Source organism: Schistocerca cancellata, chromosome 1, assembly GCF_023864275.1.
Source record: "Schistocerca cancellata isolate TAMUIC-IGC-003103 chromosome 1, iqSchCanc2.1, whole genome shotgun sequence".
Lineage (NCBI taxonomy): Eukaryota > Metazoa > Arthropoda > Insecta > Orthoptera > Acrididae > Schistocerca > Schistocerca cancellata.
Window position 1 is genome coordinate 248,388,364 of NC_064626.1, and position 12,696 is coordinate 248,401,059.

Consider the following 12,696-nt stretch of genomic DNA (forward strand, 5'->3'; position numbering starts at 1 on the left):
CTTCGACTGACTCTGCTGTGGGTTTGCTCTGTTGCGGCCCATTACCTGTCAGCATGTCAAGAGTCAGCACTGTCTTTCCGTTGGAAGGACACCACTACTTCTTCAAGACTGCATGGAAATCCACTACTTCTGTGTGCAATTTTTTTTACTAATGAGCGTTTGTGAAAAAAAACTGTAATTACTATTATGATGAATGATCAGGACTGTCTTTAAGGACTGTGAGAAAATTTTAGCTTTTGACCAACATTGTATCAATAAGTGTGTGCATTGGATATCTTTGTTAGTGTAATTATGAAAAATTTTATCAAATCATTATTGGCCACTGGCCAAAACAATTTGTAAAATTTTTTTGTGGGGAGCATGGGGCTATGTAAGTAGGCTGTTTATATTTTCTTATTGGCAACGTTACGTAGCGCTCTGTATGAAAATCACTGGCTGTGCTGTGTGCAGCCTGTGGCTAGTTTGCATTGTTGTCTGCCATTGTAGTGTTGGGCAGCGGCAGCTGGATGTGAACAGCGCTTAGCGTTGCACAGTTGGAGGTGAGCCGCCAGCAGTGGTGGATGTGGGGAGAGAGATGGCGGAGTTTTGTAATTTGTCATGAACTGCTATATATATTATGACTATTAAGGTAAATACATTGTTTGTTCTCTATTAATATCTTTCATTTGCTAACTATCCCTATCAGTAGTTAGTGCCTTCTGTAGTTTGAATCTTTTATTTAGCTGGCAGTAGTGGCGCTCGCTGTATTGCAGTAGTTCGAGTAATGAAGATTTTTGTGAGGTAAGTGATTTCTGAAAGGTATAGTTTAATGTTACTCAGGGCCATTCTTTTGCAGGGATCTTTGATAGTCAGATTGCGTTGCGCTAAATAATATTGTGTGTCAGGTTAAGCACAGTCTTGTACAATTGTTATAAGGGGACGTTTCAATATCAATAAAATTCGTACACTTTCACTTCAATATGCTATGTGAGATATCGATTTAATTGGAACTGTTTCAGGAATCCAATATAAGGTGATTATTTGTTTGACACCTTACAAAGTGTTATATTTTTTCTGGATTTGTACATGTTGTGGAAGACTGTAGTTTCAACGGATTATTCAGGAATACTAGGAACCAATAAACTTGACACTGTACTTGAAAAAGACAGTCAGTACCTATAATGAGCTGTGTTCTATGCACTGTGTGTCTATACTTTTAATTACATAATGTGGAAATTGATTACACATCCAGTGATACTAACAGCTGTTTTGCACACTATATAATTTTGAAATTCAATGTTTCCTTGCTGGAAGATGGAACTAAGATTTTCTGCCACATTGTCGACACACATAATAATAATGGATGTTCCTACGTACATTTGTTTGTTCCATACCTTCTCCTAAAACACAGGACCGAATTCCACCAAATTTGGTACAGATATCATTTATTGTTTGGAAAAAAATCGCTGTGGTGATAAGATCCACCTGACCAGTGAAGTGGTGGGGGTGGGTGTGAAAAAGAAGTGTAGCCCATGATGCTCAAATACCCAGACTTCATTCATCCATTATTTGAGAATGAGAGCACTTAGTGACTTGTAACAAACTCCTCGTGTATCTTCAAACCTTTACGAAATTGATTCTCCATGACATCCTCCACAAAATGATGGAAGGGAAAAAAGTTTGCCGTTTACTACATTTTCCCTACTTCTTCACTATAACTGACACATCAGGTATAACATTTTAAATTATTAGCATTTTACCATTTACTATATTTGTGACACATTTTGCAGACATTGGACACACCTGCAAAACTATATCATTGTATGGCACATATATCAGGAGATCTGATGTCATAAATGATACTACGTTGTTGCAGTGACAGCTGCATCTCTCTGAGCAGTCTTGTGCCATGCAGTGGTGGAGGCAACCTTCAGTTGAGGTGGTTGCAGGAATCATAAATAAATGGTGATGATTCTGTTATCAGGTATGTGCAGACCGCTATGTAGCAGCCATTGTGCGTGTTTTTCTCGTAGGCTCAATTACATTATTACAGATGCATTTTTGGAGAATCGCTTTTTCGACAGACTATGAACGATGTCTGCAGTTCTGTAAGGTCATATTTGATCGTATAGCTAGAGGGTTGGCGCGATCTCTGTGAGTTTACTAATACGTATGTAGAAAAAGTTTATTTTTGCCTCACTATTGCTGTTCCTCTGCCTCACTTGGGTTGCAGGGACGTTTATATAGGCTCTGCAACTACAGGGTGATTTCTTCCACCATATAAGGACTGTAGGGGCTGATCGATGACAGGATACAGAACAGAAAAGGTGTAATGAACTTATGTCTGGAAAAGTATGGTTTCCATGCTAGAGACCATTCATTCAATCATACACTGTTACACAGACAGTGGTCTAATACGCACTGTACTATGCATCCACAGCTACAGTATGTGTTCAAAATAGTTTCCATGTGCCTCAACGCATCTGTGTATGCATACACAGATGTTCTGTCTCACACATTCACATTGGCCAGGCTGCATCCGAACAAAATCAAAGGCAGCATGAATACGCTGCTCCAGTGTCTTCCCATCTGGAATGGGCTCTGCATGCACGATATTTTTAAGATGGCCCCATAACTGCAAATTGCACAGGTTGAGATTCGGTGTACAAGCAGGCCATGCAACTCTGACCAGGAAGAGACGATTGAGATGCGTCCGGATGTTAATGGTGAAGTAGGCTGAAACATCATCAATGGCGCTTTTTCCAGTAGAGGAGACAAAGTCACCTGTAATAAATGCCCATAGTTCCATTGTTGTGTACATAGTTCTTCGTAGTCAGCGCGTACACAACAGGTGCAGCGCTCGTCCGTCTCCGCACTTCAAGATGGCGCTGCCTCAGAGATGGACCAAATTCTGCTTCCGCCGATCCGCGTATTAATATGTAACGCAGCCAGTGAGATTGCTGCTAACGTAAAAGCTTTTCTCTTCGCGGATCACACTCACGCAGTGATACATGAACGCGTGAGGTATTATAACGAGTGTACAGATCTCCAATTAGTCAGTCTGCATTTGTCTGCACTAGTCTGCACCGGTCTGCATTTATCTGCACCAGTCTATACCAGTCTACATTTATCTCCACCAGTCTGTACCAGTCTACATTTGTCTGTGCCAGTCTATAGTCAAGTTTCAGTCTGCGCCTAATAAGATTACCGTATTCCTATACATAGCCATGAAGATAAATGTATAGACACTTTGTCAAGTATCAGAGATATGTGAGAATAAGATTAATGTACCAAGACCAAAGGAACTTCAGATTGTCAATTGTAAATAGCATCCAGAATCAAGTTAAGTAAAGTTTATGCTTGTTATTATTTTAATAAATGTTTGTGAAAATTAATCAAGTGTTGTTTAAAGTTGGTCACCCTCAATCTGTTACTCTAAGCGTGCAGGTGGCATTTCTATAGTCTGAACTAACGGCAGAAGATAAACACGCCACAATAAGACCACGAGACATGTTGCTGACACTCGCCTACTTCGTTAGAGCGACAAGTCAAATAATCTGATGGTGTGTGTCTTACAGTACGCACACCACATCCATCCTGGTAGGCGATATGAACGGAAGACTGGTCCCAAAATATGGTCGCCAATTATTCCGGCCCACACATTCCGACTGCACAGATGCTGATGATTCGCTGTCATCATACCATGGGGGTTCTGCATACTACCCCACATGTCACATGAGAGTTGGAGGTACCATTGTCTGCAAAGATGGTCGCATCTGTGAATAGGATTAAATCCCAGAATCGTGGTTGCCTGGTGAAGAAACCGGTGATAACATGGAGAATGTCCCACATGGTTGTGTGACTTACCCTATATTGGCGGGCCAGGTGCCTGGTATTGACACATTTGTCACCTTCCACAGTGTTAATCACATTTTCCTCCAAGTCTAGCATCCAAACCCTGTCTCAGACAAATGTGGAAATACTGTTGCAAACACTGAATGCTGCGTTTGTTGTTGGTGGCTGTAGGTCTCCTGGTACAACCTTTCTGACCGCCGCCCAGAGGCATTTGCCTTTCTGTGTTTTCACACCATGTCGGCAAGCTTTTAATTTGAATAGGAACCATTGTGTACAACACTGCATCAAAACCACTACACGGTGAGTCAGCAAGAGAAGTAAATCGGACACATTACTGCAGTAGCAAGGCGTTATGGATTACATATGAGGAACAGTACGGCAGTCTAGGAGGAAACCGTGCATACTGTGACTGTGGCTGCATTGTACAGTCTTTGTAATAAAGTATGATTGAATAAATGGTCTGTAGCATAGAAACAATGTATTTTCGGACGTAATTTCATTAGAAATTTTCTTGTTTTGTACCCTCACATCTATCAATCCCTACAGTTTGTCCACGGTACAAAAAAATCAGCCAATATATACAGGTCATATAGTGATGCAAGACCACTCATATAGCCAGATATTCATTCGTGTTATGTCTTTTTATTCTGTCTGGTAAAAAAAAATGGTTCAAATGGCTCTGAGCACTATGGGACTTAACTGCTGCGGTCATCAGTCCCCTATAATTTAGAACTACTTAAACCTAACTAACCTAAGGACATCACACACATCCATGCCCGAGGCAGGATTCGAACCTGCGACCGCATCGGTCGCGCGGTTCCAGACTGCAGCGCCTAGAACCGCTCGGCCACTCCGGCCGGCTCTGTCTGGTAACACTGGCAGACTCCTATTGGAATCTTATAGCAATGTCATGCACTCCCTAATAAAAAAGCGATCACTTGTGTCGGGTTACTGGTCTTTTAATCCTCCCTGTTAGTTTTGAAAGCCTGTGAGCCTTGCATGGCTCATGATTGTGGCCTGCCCTTCCTGCATTTCTGAAACGGTGAGAATTTTTTTTTTTTTTTTTTTTAGTTTTGTGTCAATGTCTTCTGGCGCCACTATCCTTGCTCACCTTCGCAGTCCGTGAGTGGCAGCACCAGCGTTATCGATAGCAGGTTCGTGTTACTATCTGTGGAACGGCCGCTAGTATTTCCGGATTCTGCTCTGACAGGAGTCGGTGGAGTGAGTCGGTGCAGTGATTCGGAAAGCAGACAGTCGCATGTTTGTCAGTCGGCTCTGAGTCTCAGTCCCCTTTGGGTTGTGGACTGAGTCGGATACGTCGTTACTCCGCTGCTGGACGTGTTGGTAGTCAGTAGCAGGCAGGTCCGCACGGCGCAAGTATGAGGCCGGAACCGTGGTCGACGCAGACGGATGGCCGTTGGTCGGTCGGTCAGCTGGTCGTCGGATGGTGACGTGTGTTCTGCTGAACACTGACGCCAGTATCAGTCGGGGAAGAGTTGTCAACCAGCAATGGTCCGGTCCCTATGGTGTTAGTATTTGTCGGGACCGCTGTTGGCGAAAGTGGGCTGCATTTGGTCGTGTCCTCGGCCGGTCGTCTCTCTCGACGACGTCTTGGATCCTCAGGACGAGCACCATTTACCGAGTCGGGCTGTGGTTGGGCCTTGTTGGTTCGTTGGAACCGAGCACCGACGTAGTCTCCACAGCTCGAAGCCAGGCCGGGGCTTTTGGCGGCGGGCAGGCGCTGTTGCGTTTGCAGGCGCTAGCTACGTGAGCGACTTTTCGCTTTCCTCCGAAGCACGATCCTCAAGTTGAGTAATTATTTGCCTTTTCTTAAAACTCGACTGTTACGATTTCTTCGTTTTGGTGGGTTGTTCTTTCCTCCGCTGTTGACACGCTTGATGACAAGTGGTGTGTGTGTTGTTGCCCAGAACCCGCAGCCTTCTTCCGTAGTGATTTGACATTTGTGACTTGTGCTTTCTGTATTCCTTTAAACTTGTCTTCAGTGGCGTGTGATGCCTTAATCTTGGTGATGCCGTGTCCGAAGTATAGATATTTTGGTTTACTCGTCATCGGACGATATTATCTATTATTTGTGGAGTTCGATCTGAAGGTTGGAAATCGGTCAGCTTTTCGGTCGGTCGTGAACCGTCCCTAGGATCTGCTGCCTTCTCTTACCTGATTTTAAGCCTTAGCTGCCTGTCCCACTTCACTACACACGTAACGGACCTTCTCAGACTGATCCTGGAGTATTTTCTGAACACCTCTTGTCATGGTTTTAATTTGTGTATTGGAGTATTTCTGAACACCACTGGTCATGGTTTTAATTTGTGTACTCTCCTTTTGTATTTTGTTAAGTATTGTGCTTGGACTTCTCTAGTGTATTAATGCTGCTTTAATGATTAAGATTAGGCCTTCAGCCGTGTTTCATGTAAAATTTTTGTTGCTGTGTATTTAGGCCTTCAGCCGAAGAATTAACTTGAATTTTCCTTAATATGGCCTTTATCCGGAATTTGTAAATGGTTGGCTTTTAAATAATTTCCTTAGCTGATCTGAAATATTATTTCGGCCTTTAGCCGAGAAGATATTGTAATTTTGCTTAAGGCCTTCGGCCGTAATTTTAAATCCTGGTGTGCTAAAACCAAGCATTCAAACTTATTCTGTAGAAGTTACTTGGGCCCTCTGTCGTGAATTGATCTTGTTATTTTAAAGAGAAAACTGTGCATTGGTTTGAGCAGTAAAGTTGTGTGTGTTGTAACAGTAATCGATCTTTCCATAACCTGATCCCCTCTGTCCTGCGAAACCTGATTCAACCTGGGTTATTGTTTTTTTTATGATTTGTTCTGATACATAGAAAGAGGGAGGGACGTTCCTAGTATTTACTTGCAATGCGAGGCCCATATATTTCCATCAAAGTGTTTGGAACTATTTGACTTCACTACCTGTGGTGGGAGGCGTCTCGATTCATACAGTAGCAGTGCCTTTTGCGCCAACAACCAGGTTGGAGAAAATTACATCTCAAATAATGCTAGCGCAATGTTCGTGGCTATACCCCACACGTCAGCATTAGAGGAGTCAACCCAGCAAGCGGCACGTTGTTCTTCCGTTGCTTGGAGTTATCTGCCTCGAATGACCGGCGATGGTTGACGATATTGGTAACCTCTCTTGGTACATATTTTGTAGCACTGTGCTAACTATTGTATATACCGTATTTATACCTGTACTTGGGTGAAAGTCTTGCAAATCGGTAAAAATATGGTGGTAAAATAATAAATGATATGATTTATTCTTCCAACTTACCGAACAACTTTTTTCCGCCATTTCTGCTTTATATATCGAGACGTCATTAATTTAGCAACACAGTACATTGTCATAGTGCCGTGCACCATAAATTATGTTATTACATACCATCACTTTGCCAAATACACTCCTGGAAATGGAAAAAAGAACACATTGACACCGGTGCGTCAGACTCACCATACTTGTTCCGGACACTGCGAGAGGGCTGTACAAGCAATGATCACACGCACGGCACAGTGGACACACCAGGAACCGCGGTGTTGGCCGTAGAATGGCGCTAGCTGCGCAGCATTTGTGCACCGCCGCCGTCAGTGTCAGCCAGTTTGCCGTGGCATACGGAGCTCCATCGCAGTCTTTAACACTGGTAGCATGCCGCGACAGCGTGGACGTGAACCGTATGTGCAGTTGACGGACTTTGAGCGAGGGCGTATAGCGGGCATGCGGGAGGCCGGGTGGACGTACCGCCGAATTGCTCAACACGTGGGGCGTGAGGTCTCCACAGTACGTCGATGTTGTCGCCAGTGGTCGGCGGAAGGTGCACGTGCCCGTCGACCTGGGACCGGACCGCAGCGACGCACGGATGCACGCCAAGACCGTAGGATCCTACGCAGTGCCGTAGGGGACCGCACCGCCACTTCCCAGCAAATTAGGGACACTGTTGCTCCTGGGGTATTGGCGAAGACCATTCGCAACCGTCTCCATGAAGCTGGGCTACGGTCCCGCACACCGTTAGGCCGTCTTCCGCTCACGCCCTAACATCGTGCAGCCCGCCTCCAGTGGTGTCGCGACAGGCGTGAATGGAGGGACGAATGGAGACGTGTCGTCTTCAGCGATGAGAGTCGCTTCTGCCTTGGTGCCAATGATGGTCGTATGCGTGTTTGGCGCCGTGCAGGTGAGCGCCACAATCAGGACTGCATACGACCGAGGCACACAGGGCCAACACCCGGCATCATGGTGTGGGGAGCGATCTCCTACACGGTCCGTACACCACTGGTGATCGTCGAGGGGACACTGAATAGTGCACGGTACATCCAAACCGTCATCGAACCCATCGTTCTACCATTCCTAGACCGGCAAGGGAACTTGCTGTTCCAACAGGACAATGCACGTCCGCATGTATCCCGTGCCACCCAACGTGCTCTAGAAGGTGTAAGTCAACTACCCTGGCCAGCAAGATTTCCGGATCTGTCCCCCATTGAGCATGTTTGGGAATGGATGAAGCGTCGTCTCACGCGGTCTGCACGTCCAGCACGAACGATGGTTCAACTGAGGCGCCAGGTGGAAATGGCATGGCAAGCCGTTCCACAGGACTACATCCAGCATCTCTACGATCGTCTCCATGGGAGAATAGCAGCCTGCATTGCTGCGAAAGGTGGATATACACTGTACTAGTGCCGACATTGTGCATGCTCTGTTGCCTGTGTCTATGTGCCTGTGGTTCTGTCAGTGTGATCATGTGATGTATCTGACCCCAGGAATGTGTCAATAAAGTTTCCCCTTCCTGGGACAATGAATTCACGGTGTTCTTATTTCAATTTCCAGGAGTGTAGCTGCCAGTGGCACTATCTTTCTATAGCGACCGTTGTTACACAGTACATATCATCTAATTTCACAATATTTGATAATTTTAAGTGTATATTTGTTTTCCATGATCGCTCACGGTAAAACATATTCCACCATATGGCATACTGAAAGCACTGCATTATCTATGGAGCTAACTATAATTGATTTTAATAAGATTAAGTGTGGTTTTGAATTAAAAGTGGTTTTGAACTGGTAGGTTTTATCTTGCTGGTTTATTCAGTTTTTTCTTTTATTATTATTATTATTGAACGTGTTACTCATACTGACATGCTGTCAGCTATGCCGGGTTTTAAGTTTAGTTTTACGCTGACACATATTTTACCACGAGTGATCTGAAGATGGCCGCTTAGTCAGCTGAAACTAGTAATCACATTTTACCGTTTTACGCTGTACGCAACCTAGGCAATAACAAAGGAATTTAAAAGGTTTATTTTCGCTGCAGTGTGTAAGGTAATAAAATATCTTCTTAACTTGCGAATTCCTGTCACGTGATAGTGTTTCCGATTTCCATTGGAGGCAATGTTGTCGGCATTCACAGCGAAGCCTCTGAAATAAATTTGTCTCTGCTAGGTGATTGACAGTTTACCTTGAATTGAAGATATCCACTGAAACTCTTCCATCGAAGTAGAAGTCAGGAAACTAGAAACGTCACTCAAATAAATGTGAGAAAAATATCCTTTTTATAATAACTTATCTTCATATAAAAATTTCAGTGTTTTCTAATAAATTAGTGCTGAAATGTTTGGAATTGTCACTAACGTATGTTGGCCTCATTCTATAAATTAGAATGACTAGTGGTTTAAGATACGTGATTTTCATAATTTATTACATCGACGATAATATTAATATATTAATATAATTTCTCCAAAATGAGAGTTGGCGGATGTAGGATGATATTGTCCGCCAACGTTGCGACAAAACATGAATGTACGTTTATTGTTTAGATGGCAAACATGAGACACTGTAAGGGGTCCGCAGGCCCTTACTACTAGGTTTGCACTCACACAGGTCGACAGGGCAACTATCGACAGTGTGTCGGGTCGCGAGAGCAAGAGTTGGGTCAAAGTAAGTGCGTGTTGTAGGTTCCCGCGAGGCGGGCAGAGCTGAGCAGAAGCCAGCATTTTGATAGAAGTTACCGACAAAGGGAGTGGCCATCGCCGCGGTTCAACCCCTTTGTATTAGTATTATACGGGAAAGTGAGAAAATATACTTAGCAGAGTGATTCAGTGATATTTATGTGCCGTTATTGAGATTCCGCGTCTACCGCGCCGGCATTATTTGGATTGCAGTGTTGGATTGCAGTGATTGGATTTGCGTGTGACGATTATGAATAGCGAGGAAGCCTGTGCTGAGATTAGCCGTTATTAACAGTGTATTGACGAAGGCAGTGGCTGTCTCCTTATCCTTGTGGTTTTTGGTAAGAATGTAGGTTTGGTTTAGTGAAACTGTGTTGTTGTTCTTCTTGCCACCAAACAGTACATTATTACAGCATTGAGAAGGACAATATGGAATGTAACATCTCCTGAGCAGTCCAACCCGATTGCCAGCCCATTAGGTACACGGTCACATTAATTAATTATTATTTGGGCTGCTATCGGATCCCGATCGAGCGGGAACGTAAAAATCAAAATTAAATTAATAGGACGTGTTACAACACATAGAACGTAAGTGAAAAAAGGAAAACTCATTGGTATATTGAGAGGAAGCTCTAACAGTTATTATTTTCTTAGTGCATTTGGATATACTTTCAAATCTGCGAGTTTCTGTCCCAAATTTATACGAGGAGAGATAAGACCGAGAAAGCCACTGTTTAACCAGTATGTAATGTTGAAAAACTCAATCAATTCTCTTGGGAGAGGTGTGTCGTTGTCTTGTGTTTTATGTTCCCGTTCTGTCCTGCCCCACCCATTTCCTCAAAATACGGCAATGCTATCAATTACTTACAAGAAATTTAAAAAGAAAATAATTCTACACTTGTTCATCTGATTGCAGCTCATGCCAGTGTTAACTGTAAAAAGCTTGAAAAATCTTACAAGAAACATATTCCCGGCATACTGCCAGTGGAACAGGGACGAATACGACGCAGAAATGTTTGTTTTAATCTATAGTAGCAGCATATCTATTTTTGCCTACTGGATACCGGTTTCGGTGCACGGTACCATTGTCATGCCATCCTATGCTAAAAAATTCGATAAAATGGTTAGAACAATAATGCAAGAAAAGTTAACAATATCGGATGGGGTACACCACGCGTGGGCACGAGGGGGGGGGGGGGTAGAAGGATGGCGTGAAAGGAGATCAGAAATGAGGAGGTAAAAAGGTGGACCGAAGTGATAGGAGAAGAGGGAGGAGAAACAGAAAATTTCACAAGCGTAGTCAAGGGTTAAAACTGTGAGGGATGGGGAGGGGCTGCGTGGGGGATGATTTGAGCTTAGTAGTGAAGTCCGTAAATTATGTATCGAACGAGGCAACTTTATATCCACTTTACGAACGGCTCTTCAGATTGCTTTTCCCGCTGCTCAGTTTGGTCATTTAATAACCTATCAGCTCTTCTATTCATGTGAGTGTAAATTTCCACTTCTTCCACGGTGTTCATCAGTGGGCTCCTTTGGGAAATATGCAAAATTTCAATGGTGTTCTCTACGTCTTTTATCGTACGTTTATTTTGAAGAGGATAATTAACAAAGCTATATCTTTCTTTCGTTGCGTCAGTAGTATGTTCTTTAAACCCAGTCAGAAATTTAAGTCCTGTTTGTCCAATGTAAAAATAATTATTACGCTCTCATCACGTCACGCCTTTCTTCTGCCTCTCCTCTTCTGGCCCCCGCCCGGCCCCCTCTCGCCCTTCCCCCCCCCCCCCCCCCCCGCCCCCAGTGACCAACCTACACAGTATTTCTATGTACAGCTGCCCTGCATTTAGTATGATGTACCCCAAAGTTTACTATGTTTTAAATAATTAATGTAAACAAATGATTTGTAGGTGATAGGGGGCCTATCTCCATGACATTTTAGTGCATGTGGCTTATCGCTTTTAGTTGTAGGTGCACAACTATGCACTTGAAATCGTCCTACCATTTATGCAGAATATTTGTTTGTGGTCGTTTGTGGTAACCTAATATCAAACCCCGTTGATACAGTCTTTCATAACCGCACGTTACCTGTGTGGAGCGGGTACCGTGGCTGCGGCTACTCGACGAGCTGCGACACAGCACCGAGTAACAGCGAAACAGCGCCGCTGAGAGTCCTAGCTTACACGTGGTCAGAACTTGGACAAACATGAAACTGGAGAAGCGGCCAAAGAACATCAGGTGACTGATGCGTAGTACATTCTCACAGTGAGTCACTATACCCTCTGGCCACTTGATTTCTTTGAAATAAATATAATTTTGTACTTTTAATATATAATGGTGCGATTCATGGTCAGATCGATGTTTTCTAGTGGTAAGAAATGGATATAACTGTAAAATGTAAACGGCTAAATATATTTGTTATTTTACTTTTCATGTTTTATTGAAGTGAGGACTATTTTATTAGGTAATTTCTTAATTTTAAATTTTATGATCGTAACATACTCAAGAAAGAAACACAAAGAATACGAAAAAAGAACTCTGTAAGCAGGAGGCAATCGTATCACGGCTGTCTGCAGTTTGCATCTATTTAAAACTCAACATTGACCTTTTCCTTTAATATTTGGCACATCTACTTGGGAAGCGAGCGTGCCAGAGATAAGTGGCTATTTACACACTTTGAGATTCGCTTCACACTAAAGTAACAAAAGCCATGGGATATCTCCTAATATCTCCTTTTGCCTGGCGCATTGCAAGAGCTCAATATGGAAAAGACTCGACGAGGTGTTGAAATATTGGATCATGCAGTCTCTATAACAGTCCATAGTTGCGAAAATGTTGCCAGTGCAACATTGGTACACGAACTGACCTCTCGATCATATCCCATAAATGTCCTACAGGACCCATGCCGGGC